We start from the raw sequence: 14,661 nt of genomic DNA, 5'->3' as shown, positions 1-14,661 counted from the left end.
TTGACACACCCATGTTCTTGGCTAAGGGGCCAGAATTTTCTCTAAGGGAAGTGCTCACATCTGATTTAAAAAAAAAAAAAAAGCTTTCAGGTATTTTGTGTCTATTATCAATAATGCATCTTGTAATTTTGTTCACAGTACATGGGAGTAAGAGGACAGATTTGCTTTAACCTGACATACAACTAAATCTAGACAAGCCATCATTGTATAAAAACATATATTTTTTTTTCCCCTTAGACAAAACAAGACCAGTTTCTTGCTTAAATGACTCTGGAGTAGGTGGGCCATTGCAGAAGTATGTTAAAACCTTCAATTCTCTGCAATGTTAGTGTCTTATACCCTCATAGTGGCTGGTATTTCTTTTTAGAAAAAATGTTGACCTCTTAATAAAGAACATGGATGTGTCAATGAACGCTAACACCCCAGGGGCTAGTAACAAACAAACAAACAAACCCTAACAGAAAAAAATCTAAAATAGCCAGCTTACTTTAAGTATGCCAAGAAGTTCCCTATTTACTTTCAGTTGAGTAAATTAAGAAATGGTCCCCCATATATTTCCCTTTCCCTCCATGTGATGTTACGCCAAGGAGTTTTTATTCTTTTTTTTTTTCCTCTTCTTCCAAGATTTTATTTAAATTCAAGTTAGTTACCATATAGTGTAGGATTGGTTTCAGGAGTAGAATTTAGTGATTCATCACTTACATACAACACCCAGTGCTCATCACAAGTGCCCTCCTTAATACTTATCATCCATTTATCCCATCCCTCCCCCACACCTGCCCTCCAGAAATCCTCAGTTTGTTCTCTATAAAGAGTCTCTTATGGTTTGTCTCCTTCTCTGTTTTTATCTTATTTTATTTTTTCCTTCTCTTCCCGTATGTTCACCTGTTTTGTTTCTTAAATTCAACATATGAGTGAAATCATATGATATTTGTCTTTCTCTGAGTGACTTATTTCAGTCAGAATAATACAAGGAGTTTTTACTCTTGAAGAAGTTGGGGAAACAGAAATATAATGCATTCTTAGTATGAAATGAGACACTTTTGTTTTATCTTCCTGAGATTATTTTTTTAATTATGACAAAATATCCATAAAATTTACCATTTTGACCATTTTTAAGTGTGCACGTTAGTGGCATGAATACATATTCATGTTGTTGTAGAATGATCATCACTATCTATCTCTAGCCTTTCCATCTCATCAAACTGAAAATCCACACCCATAAACAACAATTCCTTGTTATCTTCTCCCCCCAACCCCTGGTAACCACTATTCTACCTTCTGTCTCTATGATTTTGAAATCTAGGCACCTCATATAAGTGGAATAATAAAGTATCTGTCCTTCTGTTTGGCTCAATTCACCAAGTATGTTTTCAAGGATTATCCATGTTGTGGAATGTGTCAAAACTATTCTTTTTTATGGCTGAATGATACTCCATTGTGTGTGTGTGTGTGTGTGTGTGTGTGTGTAACACATGTTATCCATTCATCTGTTAAGGGATATTTCTGTTATTCCCACCTTTTCACTATTGTAAATAATGCTGCTGTGACAGTATGCACAAAATGTGCTCAAGTCTCTGCTTTCAACTCTATCATCCTGAGTTTTTAAATCATGGAAATAATAAGTCATAACACATGAGCATGTGCATACACATATATGCACAAGTAGAGACAGAAAGAGGTCGTTAGCTGATGTGTTGGCCAACTTTTGGCAGCAACAGAAGTTTTTTGTTCCTAAGTAGGATCATAGGACCATAGAATGCCCTCAGTTTATACCTATTGAAACCAGGAGGCCCAGAGAAGGGAAGTTACTCGCCCAAGGTCACACCTACTCAGTGCCAGTTCCAGGACCGGGACCATCCAGAGCCTCTTCATGTTTACCTCTGTGACCATTCCACCAAATGTTGCCAATTTAGAATGTTGTTGCCAAGTCCCTGCAGACCTCTGGCAAGGCACTTTGTTACCAGCATAATTACCACTCCTATACATGCTCCTGTTGGCTTCTGTAAGAATTAAGGACTTTTAATACTGTGTTACCTAGTCATAATATTTATTGTTTACTTAGTGAAACACAGTTTTTGTTTGTCTTATGGTTGGGAGATGTTTGAGCTTAAGGGAAAACTTTTCATTTTACACCTAATTCTACACATTTAACATACATTTTGCCAGCATATGCTTTCCAAATATCATATGCTCTATGATAAAGATAAAGATAAAGATGACCCTGTTCTCAACAAGATTACAATCTAGTATTTGTGATGTAAACTTCCTTTCCCATTATATTCCTCTTACTTCAACACCTCTGCTAATAGTTTAAAGAACACCAGGTTCTTGGGGGGTGCCTAGGTAGCTCAGTCAGTTAAGCTTCCTACTCTTGATTTTGGCTCAGGTCATGATCACACGGTTTGTGGAACTGAGACCCACACTGGGCTCTACTGTAACGCATAGAGCCTGCTTGCGATTCTCTCCCCTTCTCACTCTCTGCCCCTCCCCTGCTCATGATCTCTCTCTCAATCTCTCTCTCTCTCTCTCTCTCTCTCTCAGATAAATAATAAAATAAAAAAAATGTTAAGGAACACCAGGTTCTTGGGACCAGTGTTTCTGTATAGAACGAATGGATTGGATGGAGTCATGAGGAGAAATTTAATGCATCCTGTTTTTCTCACTTTGAACTTTTATTCTACACAGAATTGGGAATCACTTCATGCCTAAATGGTATATTCTGAACTTTGATACAGAATTTAATAAAATATAATACAATTATTATCAGATAATGGAGGCAAAAAGACCTCTGAAGAAAAATTTGAAAAAGTGTATTTTTTTCTGGTAGGTTTTTAAAGATATATGTAAAACTCTAACTCCTTGATTACCTCCAGATCTCTTCTGGGATGTATAACTGAAGAGAGTGAGGAGGAGGAAGAACACAATATTCTCTGGAACCAGACCACTCCATTCAACATTGTTTTGCAGAACACAAGGTTATCTTAAATTCCAACATTTTCCAGAAAGCACTAAATAAGGATTATGACATTTACAAATGCAGATATAGCTATCATGGTTAAAAGGACACTGTTAAGAGAAATAGTGGCCTGACAGCATACAGTACTTTGGTTATTTTCAGGAGTGATTCAATTTACTTAATACAGCTTTTATACACATCTTGTATTTTTATTTTATTTCTATTTTTATTTTGTTTAATGTTTACTTATTGATTTTGAGGCAGAGAGAGAGTGGAGGAGGAGGGGCATAGAGAGAGGGGTATGGGGAGAGAGAGAATTCCAAGCAGGCTCCACACTATCAGTGCAGAGCTCAACGTGGGGCTTGAACTCACAAACCAGGAGACCTTACCTGAAATCAAGAGTCAGACGCTTAACTGACTGAGGCACTCAGGTGCTCCCACATCTTATATTTTTAAAAGTCAATCTATACAGTTCTTTTGGTAGTGTATAGTAATTCAATATATTTTTTTATGTTTTAACCCAGAAACTTTGTTGAACTTTCTTAATAATTTCACTAATTTTTCTGAAAATTCCTTATTTAATATACAGACAATAATTTCATCAGAAGATAAAGTTTCCGCATCCCCTTTCTAATATCTAAAACTTTAATTTCTGGTTGTTGCAATTCTGTGCCTGCTAGGACCCACAGTACAACTTAAAAAGATGGCTTCTACTGTTTTAATATTAAGGATAATTAAAAGGTGAATAAACAACTTCAATCAAGTCAAAGAAATTCTCTTTACTCTCTAATATTCTTGAAATTAAAAAAAAACTCAAAGATAGGCTATTGTATTTGGTACAGTTTTTCCTGTCTATACTAGGATAATCACATGGGTTTTCTCCTTTAAATTAAGCATACAGTTCAGTGTTTTTTAGTTAATTTACGAAGTTGTGCAACAAATATTGTTTTAGAATATTTCTGTCACCCCAAAAAGATCCTTTGTGTTCTTTGGCAGTCAGTCCCTATTCCCACCCTTAGCCACATGTAAGCATCCACTGTGCTGCTTTGGATTTGCCTTCTATGGACACTTTACATAAATGGAATCATGCAATATGTAGCCTTTTTCATTTAGCTTTTTCCCATTTAGTGTGATATTCTTGAGGTTCATCCATGCGGTAGCATGTTTCCATAGTTTATTCCTTGCACTGCATTTACCAGTTGATAGACATTTGGATTGCTTCCAGTTTGGGCCTATTACTTTAATTCTTGAATGTGTACTTTTCGTTTCTTGCACTGTCTTTTCTGTGTTTGGGCATGAAGATTACATTAGCCTCCCTAAGTTGTTAAATGTGTTTTTTAATATTTTGAAAAGGTTTTATAAAATTATATGTAGCGATCCTTGAAAGTTTGGTAGGTATTACCTACAAATCTATTGTAGTCTGTTTTTTTTTGCTTAGGAAAAGTTTTATTAGTAATAAATTTACTTATTTTATGGTTATAAGACTATTCAGATACAATATTGAGTCCCAACTGATGTTATATTTTTCTAGAGGTTTGTTCATTGTATCTAAGTTTTCAAATTCTTTGCACAAAGTTGTTTTATCTTTATATGTGAAATGTTTTTGTGTCTCTTTTTTATTTAGAGTATTTTAATTTTTATTACTAATAGATTATTTCTTGATTACTCTCAACAAATACTTATTTCATTAATATTTCTAAATAAATACCTTTTCTTAGGTGTCTAAAATTTTCTGTATAGATTATTTTCTATAATGTCATTAATTCTACTTCATATTTCTCCTTCCTTCTAGTAAATTTGTGTTTATCTTAATGTCATTTTTATAACTTCTTTTTTTTAAGTTTATTTATTTATTTTTGAGAGAGAAAGAGAGAGTGCATGTGCATGAGCACGGGAGAGGCAGAGAGAAAATCCCAGAGATTTTCTCCATACCATTAGTGTGGAGCCTGATGTGGGGCTTGAACTCACAAGTGGGGAGATCATGACCTGACCCAAAATCAAGTGTCAGATGCTTAACCAAGTGAGCCACCCAGGAACCCCTATTTTTTCAGCTTCTTAAGTTATTTTTATAGCTTATTTATGTTCAATATTTATTTTTTCTAATACAAAATGTAAAACTTATCATTTCCCCCTAAATGGACCTCAAAGATTTCAAAATTTACTAATTTACTAATTTTATTTTAATTCTCTAGTAACTATTAATCCTCAAAATGTCCTCAAGTCATCCTGGGCCTCAGTTCTTACTTACCACTCCTTTTTCTAATCCTAGTTCTTTTTGTTGTTGTTGTTGTTGTTGTTTGTTGGTGTTTGTGTTTGTGTTGGTGTTGGTTTTGGTGTGTGTGTGTGTGTGTGTGTGTGTGTGTGTGTGTGTGTGTGTTTTAACTTTGGGGATCTCCTTTACTTTCTATCAACCTCAGCAATTCATTTAAAAGTCTGTTGTTACCCAGCATCTAGGACTTTTTACAACATCCAGTCTCTTATGCTATTAACAATAATATGTATTTTAACTGCTTTTATTCAGTCCTGTTATCGATATCACCTATATCAATAGATTGATTTTCAGCTTTTGAATATCTTTAAAAAATGCATTTGTCTCAACCCATATTCAGCATTCAATTCCAACCTGTAGTGAGAGAGAAATGTAATAAAACGCTTTTATTTAATTTTGACTTTGATTTTTCTGAATGTTGAAAGATTAATTCTATGCTCTGTTGGAACACTGATGAGGAAACTCTTTATGTCAGCATCTAAGTAGAAATTAAATGGAGCCGACAGGTTCCAGAGACAAGCATTCTAAACTCGATTTTTAAAGGAAAACAATGGATTTTCTTCTTACCGAATATATTCTTTTCTACTGGGAGAATAAAATGTAAATTAGTGAGATAGTGCTGCTGTACCAACTTCCAGATGGTGGTTTTAAAATAAAATAGTAATTTACTGGACTCTCTTCTCTTCTATGCCAAGCCATATGCTTATTACAGCTTCTTTTTATGTTTACTAATAGCCCATTTAGAAGAGGAAATATGCCCAGAATCTTCTGAGATTATTCAGGTCTAAGTTTTGGGGGTATACATGAAGATACTGTCTTTTAACCTTAGTACTGTTGTTTAATAAAACTTAACTTGGGTCTAGTTGATGCCATTGACCAAAGGCTATTAATTATATTTTTACGGACCACATATTGTGTGCCATTCACTGGCTAATCATTTCTAGGTAGACTTAATTTACTCTTTACTACAACCCAATGAGGATGCATCTTTAGGTCCATGTTACATATATAGAAACAAACTCACAGAGGTGAACCAGCATGTCCAGGTCATAAGGCAAAGAGGTGGAACGACCAAGACCTGAAGAAGAGTGGTCTAATCAAAACTTCTGCTCTCTGCACTTTATTACAATTTCTTCAATTACACGCCAGCGTGTATGTATGTCTGTGCATGTGAGTACAGTCCTTTAAGTAGATCACTCTCTCATCAACACACACATATGTTGACTTACTACAAAATTTATATCGTTTTGGTAACAAAAGCAGTCAAAATATTTTTAAAAGATAGATTTGAGGTACATGGAATATCACAAGTCAAATTAAACACAGATAATTCAATAAATTTTTCCAGAATTGTTGCAGATCAGAAAATAAGTAAAAATTTATTCCGCAAAATATGGACCCAATTTCAAATATAGAAAAATCCTATCAGAGTAATAAAATGAGTTTAATAAGTGGTTCTATCAATCCTTTCTCTTTAACTAGACAAAGAGCATGTCAGAAAGGGCTGGGGGGATGTGACCATGTCTATTTTTCCCTGTCTATGCTGGCCAAAAAGTAGGAACTCATTAATTTTTTGAGTAAATAAATGATTTATAGGCTTGGCATTCAATGAAGTCCTATAGAACAATAGTCCAAATAACGGACATAACTAGTCTTTCTTTTAAAGTGTTTATTTCTCTATTAGACTCTCTAAATCAGTCAAACTTGGAAACTTGCCCAATCCTCCAACAGAGTTGTTTTAAGATGTTCTCAGTGAACTTTTTAGTCTTAAATTGCCTTTTCCAGATGATTTTGTCAGATGCTCCACTGTCTTCTGATGATCTACCCAGGAAGGCTTCAGGCCTAGAGGGATTGAGGAACATGCCAGCTAGAACTCCTTTCATGAATATGAAACTAAGAGCTACAAATCTGAACATCCGATGCACTTGGACTTATAAAACTCCTAAAATTTTCATGTTTCATTCTAAAAAACCAAAACAAACCAAAATAAACAAGCAAAACTTTTATCATCCTACCATGATTAAAATTTAGGAAGAAAAGTAATAAACAATCTATTCCATAACATCCTTTTTGGGATCACCATTAAAGGACCCTTCCTTTCAGGACATCCCCATCTGGGAGGTATGAAAAGATAATTCCTCAATAGTTACTTGTAGCAGTAGGTAAGATGGATATTTAACATTGCTTTCAGAAAGCTGAGTCAGGTAGCATTGTGAGAATCCCATCCCAAACAACTGCCCAAGTATATGGCTAATTTGAGTACCATAATCATTCAAAGTTAAAAGCTTCTTGGCTCATTTCTATATCCCTTCCTTGGACCCTGAGGACAACAGGAATCATTTCTTCAGGTAGTGGGATGTAGGGAGTGGTTGAAGGACATAAAAAGAACAGCTGAGGCCATGAAGAGATGGCCACTAAGTTTGTAGAATCCTCCCAATAAACACTGAGTCTAATCATAGTAGCCTCAATTGGGGATGGATAACTCCCACGGATTTCATTGGTAATCCTTCAAAAAAACCAATCTCCTGACGTAACTTGATAAGCTGAAAACTATATAATTAATTATATGCAGCACTGATTTCCATTACTAATTAAGTATATCCCATAAGCATGACATCTGACTGGGATTAACCACTTCCATCAGAAACAGTGGGCAGGGCAGGTGGAAGACCTTTTTGAGCCACCAAATTATGTGTGCTAAATAAGTAGAAGGGAAAAAAAAAAAAAGACACTCAGCTGGGCCACATAAGCCAACAAGTAGACTTGTTGGATTTCTCAACTAAATATATCTCTTTTCACAGTTAGGACCTAGAATTTCTATAATAGTGTCAGAAGAGATAACTACTAGGCTTGTTTTGAAGTTTAGTTTGCATAAAAATTGCATGGCTTAATTTAGATTGTGTTTATTTGGGGTGAGTGGAAAAGGGGTGATAGAAATATTGAACTAGTGTGGGACTGTGCTCTCATTTGTCACAATTACTATCTCAAGACCTTTTTTATTTGAAATGAAAAAAAAAACTTTAAATGGCCCATAGTAATAGAAACTGAACTAATTGCAAATGCCCAAGACGAATGTATTTTTGATCCTGAGTGAAGAAAATTAAATGTCAATTAAAGGCTCTAGTGAGTAATGATATATATGCCTATAGATATCTGCATATGTTTAAGTGTGTTTATTATATCAAAGTATCATTTTTCCTTCCTCTAAAACACAAATATGAAAATCTGCAGCTGATACAATAACTCTTAGAATAGACCCTTACACTGAACTTGGCTGACAAGATGCTGTTGGATAGCGTCCAACCAAACATTTCCAATCTTGTCTCACATTGCTTTTACTCCCTGCGTACTCATGACCTTCTTTCCATTCTTTGGATGAATTCCTCTAGTGCCCTTGATGCTCCGGGTATCTGGAATTACCATCTTATCCCACCCTTTGCCTAATTTCTACTCACACCCTTGACTCAAGTCAAACATCATTTCCAAAGAAAAGAATTCTCTGATTGCCAACACTCAACTCCACCCAGCCTCTCTAAGTAGCACCTCCTTGATATTCTCTCATAGATTACTCTTAATTGCCTTACTTTCTAAAATAGACAATAACTATATATTTGTTGTATATTTATTATTTGTGTTTATCTATTTAACATGTCTTCTATTCCTTATTCTTATCCACCCCAGATCAAAACACCCAAGTGAACAGTATTCATGTCCTGTTTTGTTCTCTACCATAGATTCAGTGTTTATCATATAGTAGCTATTCATTACTTATTTGTTGAATAAATTAGGTTAAACAATAATAACAAAAAAATTAGAGATTATCTAATACAAACTCAGTTTATCCATTAGTAAATTGATGCCCAAAGAAGTTAAATAATATTGTGGTTCAAGTTCATATAGCTTGTTATAGGCAGATATAGATTTATAGACAGGTAACAGCTAACATTTCTACAGCACTCAAGAGATAACAAGGTTCTATTTATACTATTTATTTATTTAATTAACTTTCAAAATATTTCCATGAGCTAGCTATTGTAACTTCTCCATTTAACATATGAAGAAACTGAAGCAAAGGAAGTTAAAGTGATTAGTTATTCTTGGAACTCAAATCCAACACTTATGATTAGGTGTTACCACCATGACCTAAATGATAAATAAATATAAATCAAATCTCATACAGGGAAATACAAATCCAAATATCTTTGTGCCTATATTTATATGGAAACAGAGATATAGATATATTTATAGATATATATTTCATTAGTCTCCCATCCCAAACTGCCTTACCTTTCTCTGTATCCATTATGTCAAAGTATTCACTGACAAATGAAAACCTTGGGATTGTTGTCTATAGTTTCTCAAATCACTAAGATACTTTTCTCTCACGTTTGTCCTCTTTCTACCATGCCACTTTCAGTGCCCAAGATTGGGGTTACTCTTCTTACTGTTGCCCTGGATAATTGCAAGAGCTTCAATATTATCTCCTTCTTCCCATCTTTTTTTCAGCCACCACATTTTACACACTATGCCAAAACATTAAGGGCTTCCACTTGCCTCTAAAATGCAATTCAAACTTCACTAGGGTATCCAGTGACTCTCTGTTCCTTGGTCTCTGCTTACCTTTCTAATTTACCTTTTATCTGTTCCTCTCATACAACCTTTGTTTCTATTAAGCCATCAGGATTCTTAGTCTCTGAAGACACCATAAGCAATTCTACCTACAATCCTTTGCAATTTTGTTTAATCTTCTTGAAAAACCTCTCCTCTCCCATTTTTTTCCTGTATAGGAAAGGCAATTCAAATGCCACAATAATCCAACTTTTCCCAGTGCTCTCAGCCATAATTAGCATGTTCTTCTTCTGATCTCTAACAGTACATTGCTTGTACTTTATTAGACTAATATTGCATATTGTATTTTGGGGTGTGTTTGTGTATGCACAAGCACCAGTGGGTGTATGTGTGAGGGAGGGAGGGAGAGAGGGAGGAAGACAGAGAGAGAGACAGAGAGAGAGAGACAGAGAGAGAGAGAGAGAGAGAGAGAGAGAGAGAACTCCTCTACTAGATTATAAACTCCTGTAGGACAGGGGGACTGGACCACCCAATCACTCACACGATAGAAATATCTTTCATTCTCCAATGCCAGTCAATACATCAACCTGCTTATATAACTGGACTTTGTGGAAGAAATGATCGCCTACTTCCGTAAGAATAAAGCAAATCATATTTTTCTTCTTACCTCCCACAAAAAAGTGGATTATAAAATAATCCTTACTTTATCCTCTGTCAAAAAGTATATTTCAATCACTGTACTTCTAAATTTTTTAAAATCTTTATTTGTTTTTGAGAGACAGACAGAATGTGAGCAAGGGAGGAGCAGAGAGAGAGGGAGACACAGAATCCGAAGCAGTCTCCAGGCCCTGAGCTGTCAGCACAGAGCCTGACATGGGGTGAGATCATGACCTGAGCTGAAGTTGGATGCTCAACCAACTGAGCCACCCAGGCACCCCACAATCACTGTACTTCTATACCAAACCCAAGATATATATCCTAAAGAGTCTTCTTGATTGAACTCACACTTCAATAAAATCTCCAGAGTAATAAGTTTGACAAAACTATGGCACACAGAGAAATTTAAAAAAGCCAAAAAATGAACCAAAATCTGGGCAAAAGGGAAGAGAAGATTTTACCAAAAGTCCTATTTTCATCATATCATAGAAGATACACTCTTCCCCAAGGCTTTATCCTTTTTGTTTTATAAAAAAATAAGGGAGAAAAAAAGCAATAGATATTCTAGACATGATTCTTATTATTAATTGCTTAATAGGGTTTCAAACATAAATTATATCTTCATATTACAGCTTGGATATTGTACTTATCTTTACATACATACATTAAAAAGGGAAAGCAAAGCTCCTTTTTAACTTCATGGGTAAAAAACAAAAATATGTTGCAGACAGTGGCCTATGCATTTTAGGGAGAAAAATACATTAGATTATAAAGAAAGAGAGATAAAAGGGGGAAAAAAAGAACTATGCTCAACATCTTCAGATTTCCTGCTGATAAATGTGAATTCAATATACAGCTTGTCATCCTATAAGTGAGAAGTCCGAGTTCTTGAATCACTTTATATTCCATTAGTGTCCATTTTGCAGGCTACTCAACAAGTTAATGATCTTATCGTAGAATTTCAGAAATTATAGATTCACAGGTAAACACAGAAACCAGCAGTTGTCCTTTTAAAAATGACTAATATATCAGGAACTAAGCACAAGATTTCCATTTGCATTGCAAAGAGATGACCAAGAACCAAGGACGTTTATTAAAATGAACTTAACACACATGTAAATTGAAGGGAGTATTACTGACCTCCTAATGTTTCTATTTTAACATTTTTTTTCCCTGCTCAGGTAGAATTGAAGGATTTGAAATTGAAAAGAATTGAAATACTTTTTTGAATCTCTCCTGTTTTTCATTACATTTTTAGGTGCATGGGAAGGACAGTCTCTGTGAAACTCCATTTTCTAATCTGTGAACTGAGTGGAGAAAAGAGTATTACATGAGGCGTCTGTTGGGGTAAACTACGAAACACATGCAAAAACATGTGCCAAACAATATAAATGATGGTTACTATTATTATTACTAGAAAGTAGTACTGATGTTTTTATGAACATAATTATTGTCTCAAATTTAAATTACTTTTAAGAGCGAAGAAGAGGTGTCTGTTTGGAAAGTTCTGGAAAGGAAACATGCTAGTTAATAAGCATACGTTTCAAAATCAATTTGAAGCCATTTCCACAAAAGTGAACAATATCCTCTATTCTGCCACAACAAGCATGGTGTGATTCATTATAAAGTGATGATACATCTTGCATTCATGTCTTAATTGGGATTGCATATTATGTGTTCCTAATGGGAGGTAGAGTTGGGGGTGGGGAGAAAGAGTTGCCACACTCCAAGTGGTAATTGGAGAAAGTCTATTGAAGCGGCAATTTTCAAGGGTGGGATGATAAAGTGCCCTGAGGCTTGTACCAATGGGAAGACTTTACCACCCCAGCCTGAAAGGTCAAGGGGAGAAAGCAGTTACTGAAAGCCAATGAAAACTATAGGTGTGGGAGAGGGCTGCTTCTATACAATAATATAGCCACTTCTAATCTGCGTCTGCAATAATAGATACCTTAACCTCTTTCTTGTCCTGTGCTTAGATCTCCTGATGGTGCCCACCATTGGCTGAGGTACCCTGTGTAATGCAATCCCTAAAGTGTGCTCTCCTGGTGCACAAAGCAGGGTGCAAAAGAGTGAAGAGTGGATTAAGGAACAAGTGGAAGATATCCAGGATTCTACCCTGTATGTTACTATTCAACACTGGCTATTGAACTTCTCATTAGGATTACCAACAAGGAACAAATAACCAAAACACACAGTCACAGAACTAAAGAACCATTCAATGCTAACAACATACACATGACAGGTTCACAATGATGTTTCAAAATATTTATTAAATATTGATGAAACATAAATAGTGGAGTAGAAGTTGAAACATGTGTAACTAGGTTAGTTCTGTAATTACCTAAGACTCACAACAAAATAAAGTTATTCTGACACAGATTTAATGATAGCTGCTTTTGTCATTTTACTTTTAAGATTTAATTTTGCCGGGGGGCAGAGAGAAATATAGAGCAAAAGACAGTTGTGCAAATACTCCTGTTGAGGCAAATCTAGGTTTACCCAAGTCTTCTAAGGGGAAGGTAAGAGAAAGGAGAAGTAGCTGAGCAGGAAGCTGCTCATTTTCCTCTGAACACCCTTGCCCTTGCCTTCTCTCCCCCCATGCATACTTCATTCCATCTCCTGGAAAAGGAAGGAAGCTGAGATGAATCCTGCAAGGCCAGAGTGGTTATTCCAGGAACTCTTTTCGTTGGGCATAGGGGAAGGAATCTGTAGGAAGAGCTGCTTGGGTAATTGTCCTGAAGGTGCAAAACACTATAGATTATATCATAATGTCTTAAACTGGGATTATACTGGGGGGGGGGTGCATGATATAAATTATGAGTTAATGGTTGATGAGCCAAGGAAAACAGATCTTCCCTAAAGAGAAAACTGAAAGGGGATAAAGCTACCACTTGTGTCACTAAACTGACCAGTAATAATTTGACATTGAAGCTTTTATCTATGTCATTGATGACCCTAATCAAAGTAAAATAGAAAACTGAGTGATGAGCTGGTGGAATTAGTCTGATAGCCAGCCTCAGAAATAAAGGACAAGATATTGTTACTATGTGAAGCAATCCCTGACCCAGCATTTCTGTTGCACAGCTCTTCATATTCCTTCCATCACCTTCTTAGACACATCTCAAAGTGAAGGTAACAAATAAGGAAATTTCAAGGAATAAGGGATTTTCAAGGGAGGCAAAGATTACAGCTGGGGCTCTATTTCACCTGTGTGAGTACAATGAAAGTTTTTCTAAGCAGCAGATGCTACCTACATGTCACCATCTAGGGATAAGGAAATTCATTATTCAAAACTCATAGGCCAGGATGTCTTACTCAGAGTTGACTAGCATTGCTGGTAACTCACAAAAGCAAAACAGAAGCCATTAGGTAGTTTTTTTAAGACTATGTTTTGGAGTAGTGTAAGGTTCACAGCAAATTTAAGAGGAAGGTATAGAGGTTTCTCATGTACCTCTTATCCCTACACATGCATAGCCTCCTCCATTACCAAAACTCCCGATTAGAGTGGTACAGCAGTACTCCCTTATCCATGTATACATTTTATAGATTTGTAGTGGATACCTGAAACCATGGGTAGTACTGAATCATATATATATATCTATATACATATAGATATATACACACTATGTTTTGCCCTATATCATGTATATGATAAAGTTTAATTTATAAATTAGGCACAGTAAGAGATTAACAATAAAAACAAACAGCACAACTATAACAACATACTGTAATGTAAGTTACATAAATGTGGTCTCTCTCTCAAAATATCTTATTACACTGTACTCACCCTTCTTCTTGGAATGATAACATTAGTCATTGGCAATTCTGTGATAAAGCCACTGCCAGTGCCTCTCCTAGTCATGACTCTAAGTGAAGGTGAGGAATGAAGGCAGTGAGCTGCAGGGAAACTCAGCCCAATATTGTAGGAGGGGCTTTTTGCTTTTCCTCATGTTCTAAGGACATTTACTTTGGGCTGGAGAAATGCTACTGGTAGAAAGTTCCAAACTCAGCAGGGAAAAATAAAGCTCCTCATGCCTTCATGGCCAGGTGTAAAAGTAATGACAAAAAGAAAAGCAAATTACTTGGAGTGAAGTAAGGGATATTCAATTGAGTCTCAGTGAAGATGAAGACCTAAGGCTAAAATGGCTTTGAAAAATGTATCCTCAGAGAGTTCCATTAGGACTCTGATAATCCATATGGCTCACAG

General features: G+C 35.6%; 1 protein-coding gene across 1 annotated transcript in view; it reads right to left on the bottom strand.

The window, feature by feature from the left end:
• The window catches only part of MACROD2 (mono-ADP ribosylhydrolase 2), a 2,032,256-nt gene that overhangs the window by 815,388 nt on the left and 1,202,207 nt on the right, over window positions 1-14,661 (bottom strand). The window lies entirely within an intron of this gene.

Source organism: Prionailurus viverrinus, chromosome A3 (genome assembly GCF_022837055.1).
Source record: "Prionailurus viverrinus isolate Anna chromosome A3, UM_Priviv_1.0, whole genome shotgun sequence".
Lineage (NCBI taxonomy): Eukaryota > Metazoa > Chordata > Mammalia > Carnivora > Felidae > Prionailurus > Prionailurus viverrinus.
The sequence above is the reverse complement of the archived record's forward strand: the minus strand, read 5'-3'. Positions and strand labels throughout refer to the sequence as shown.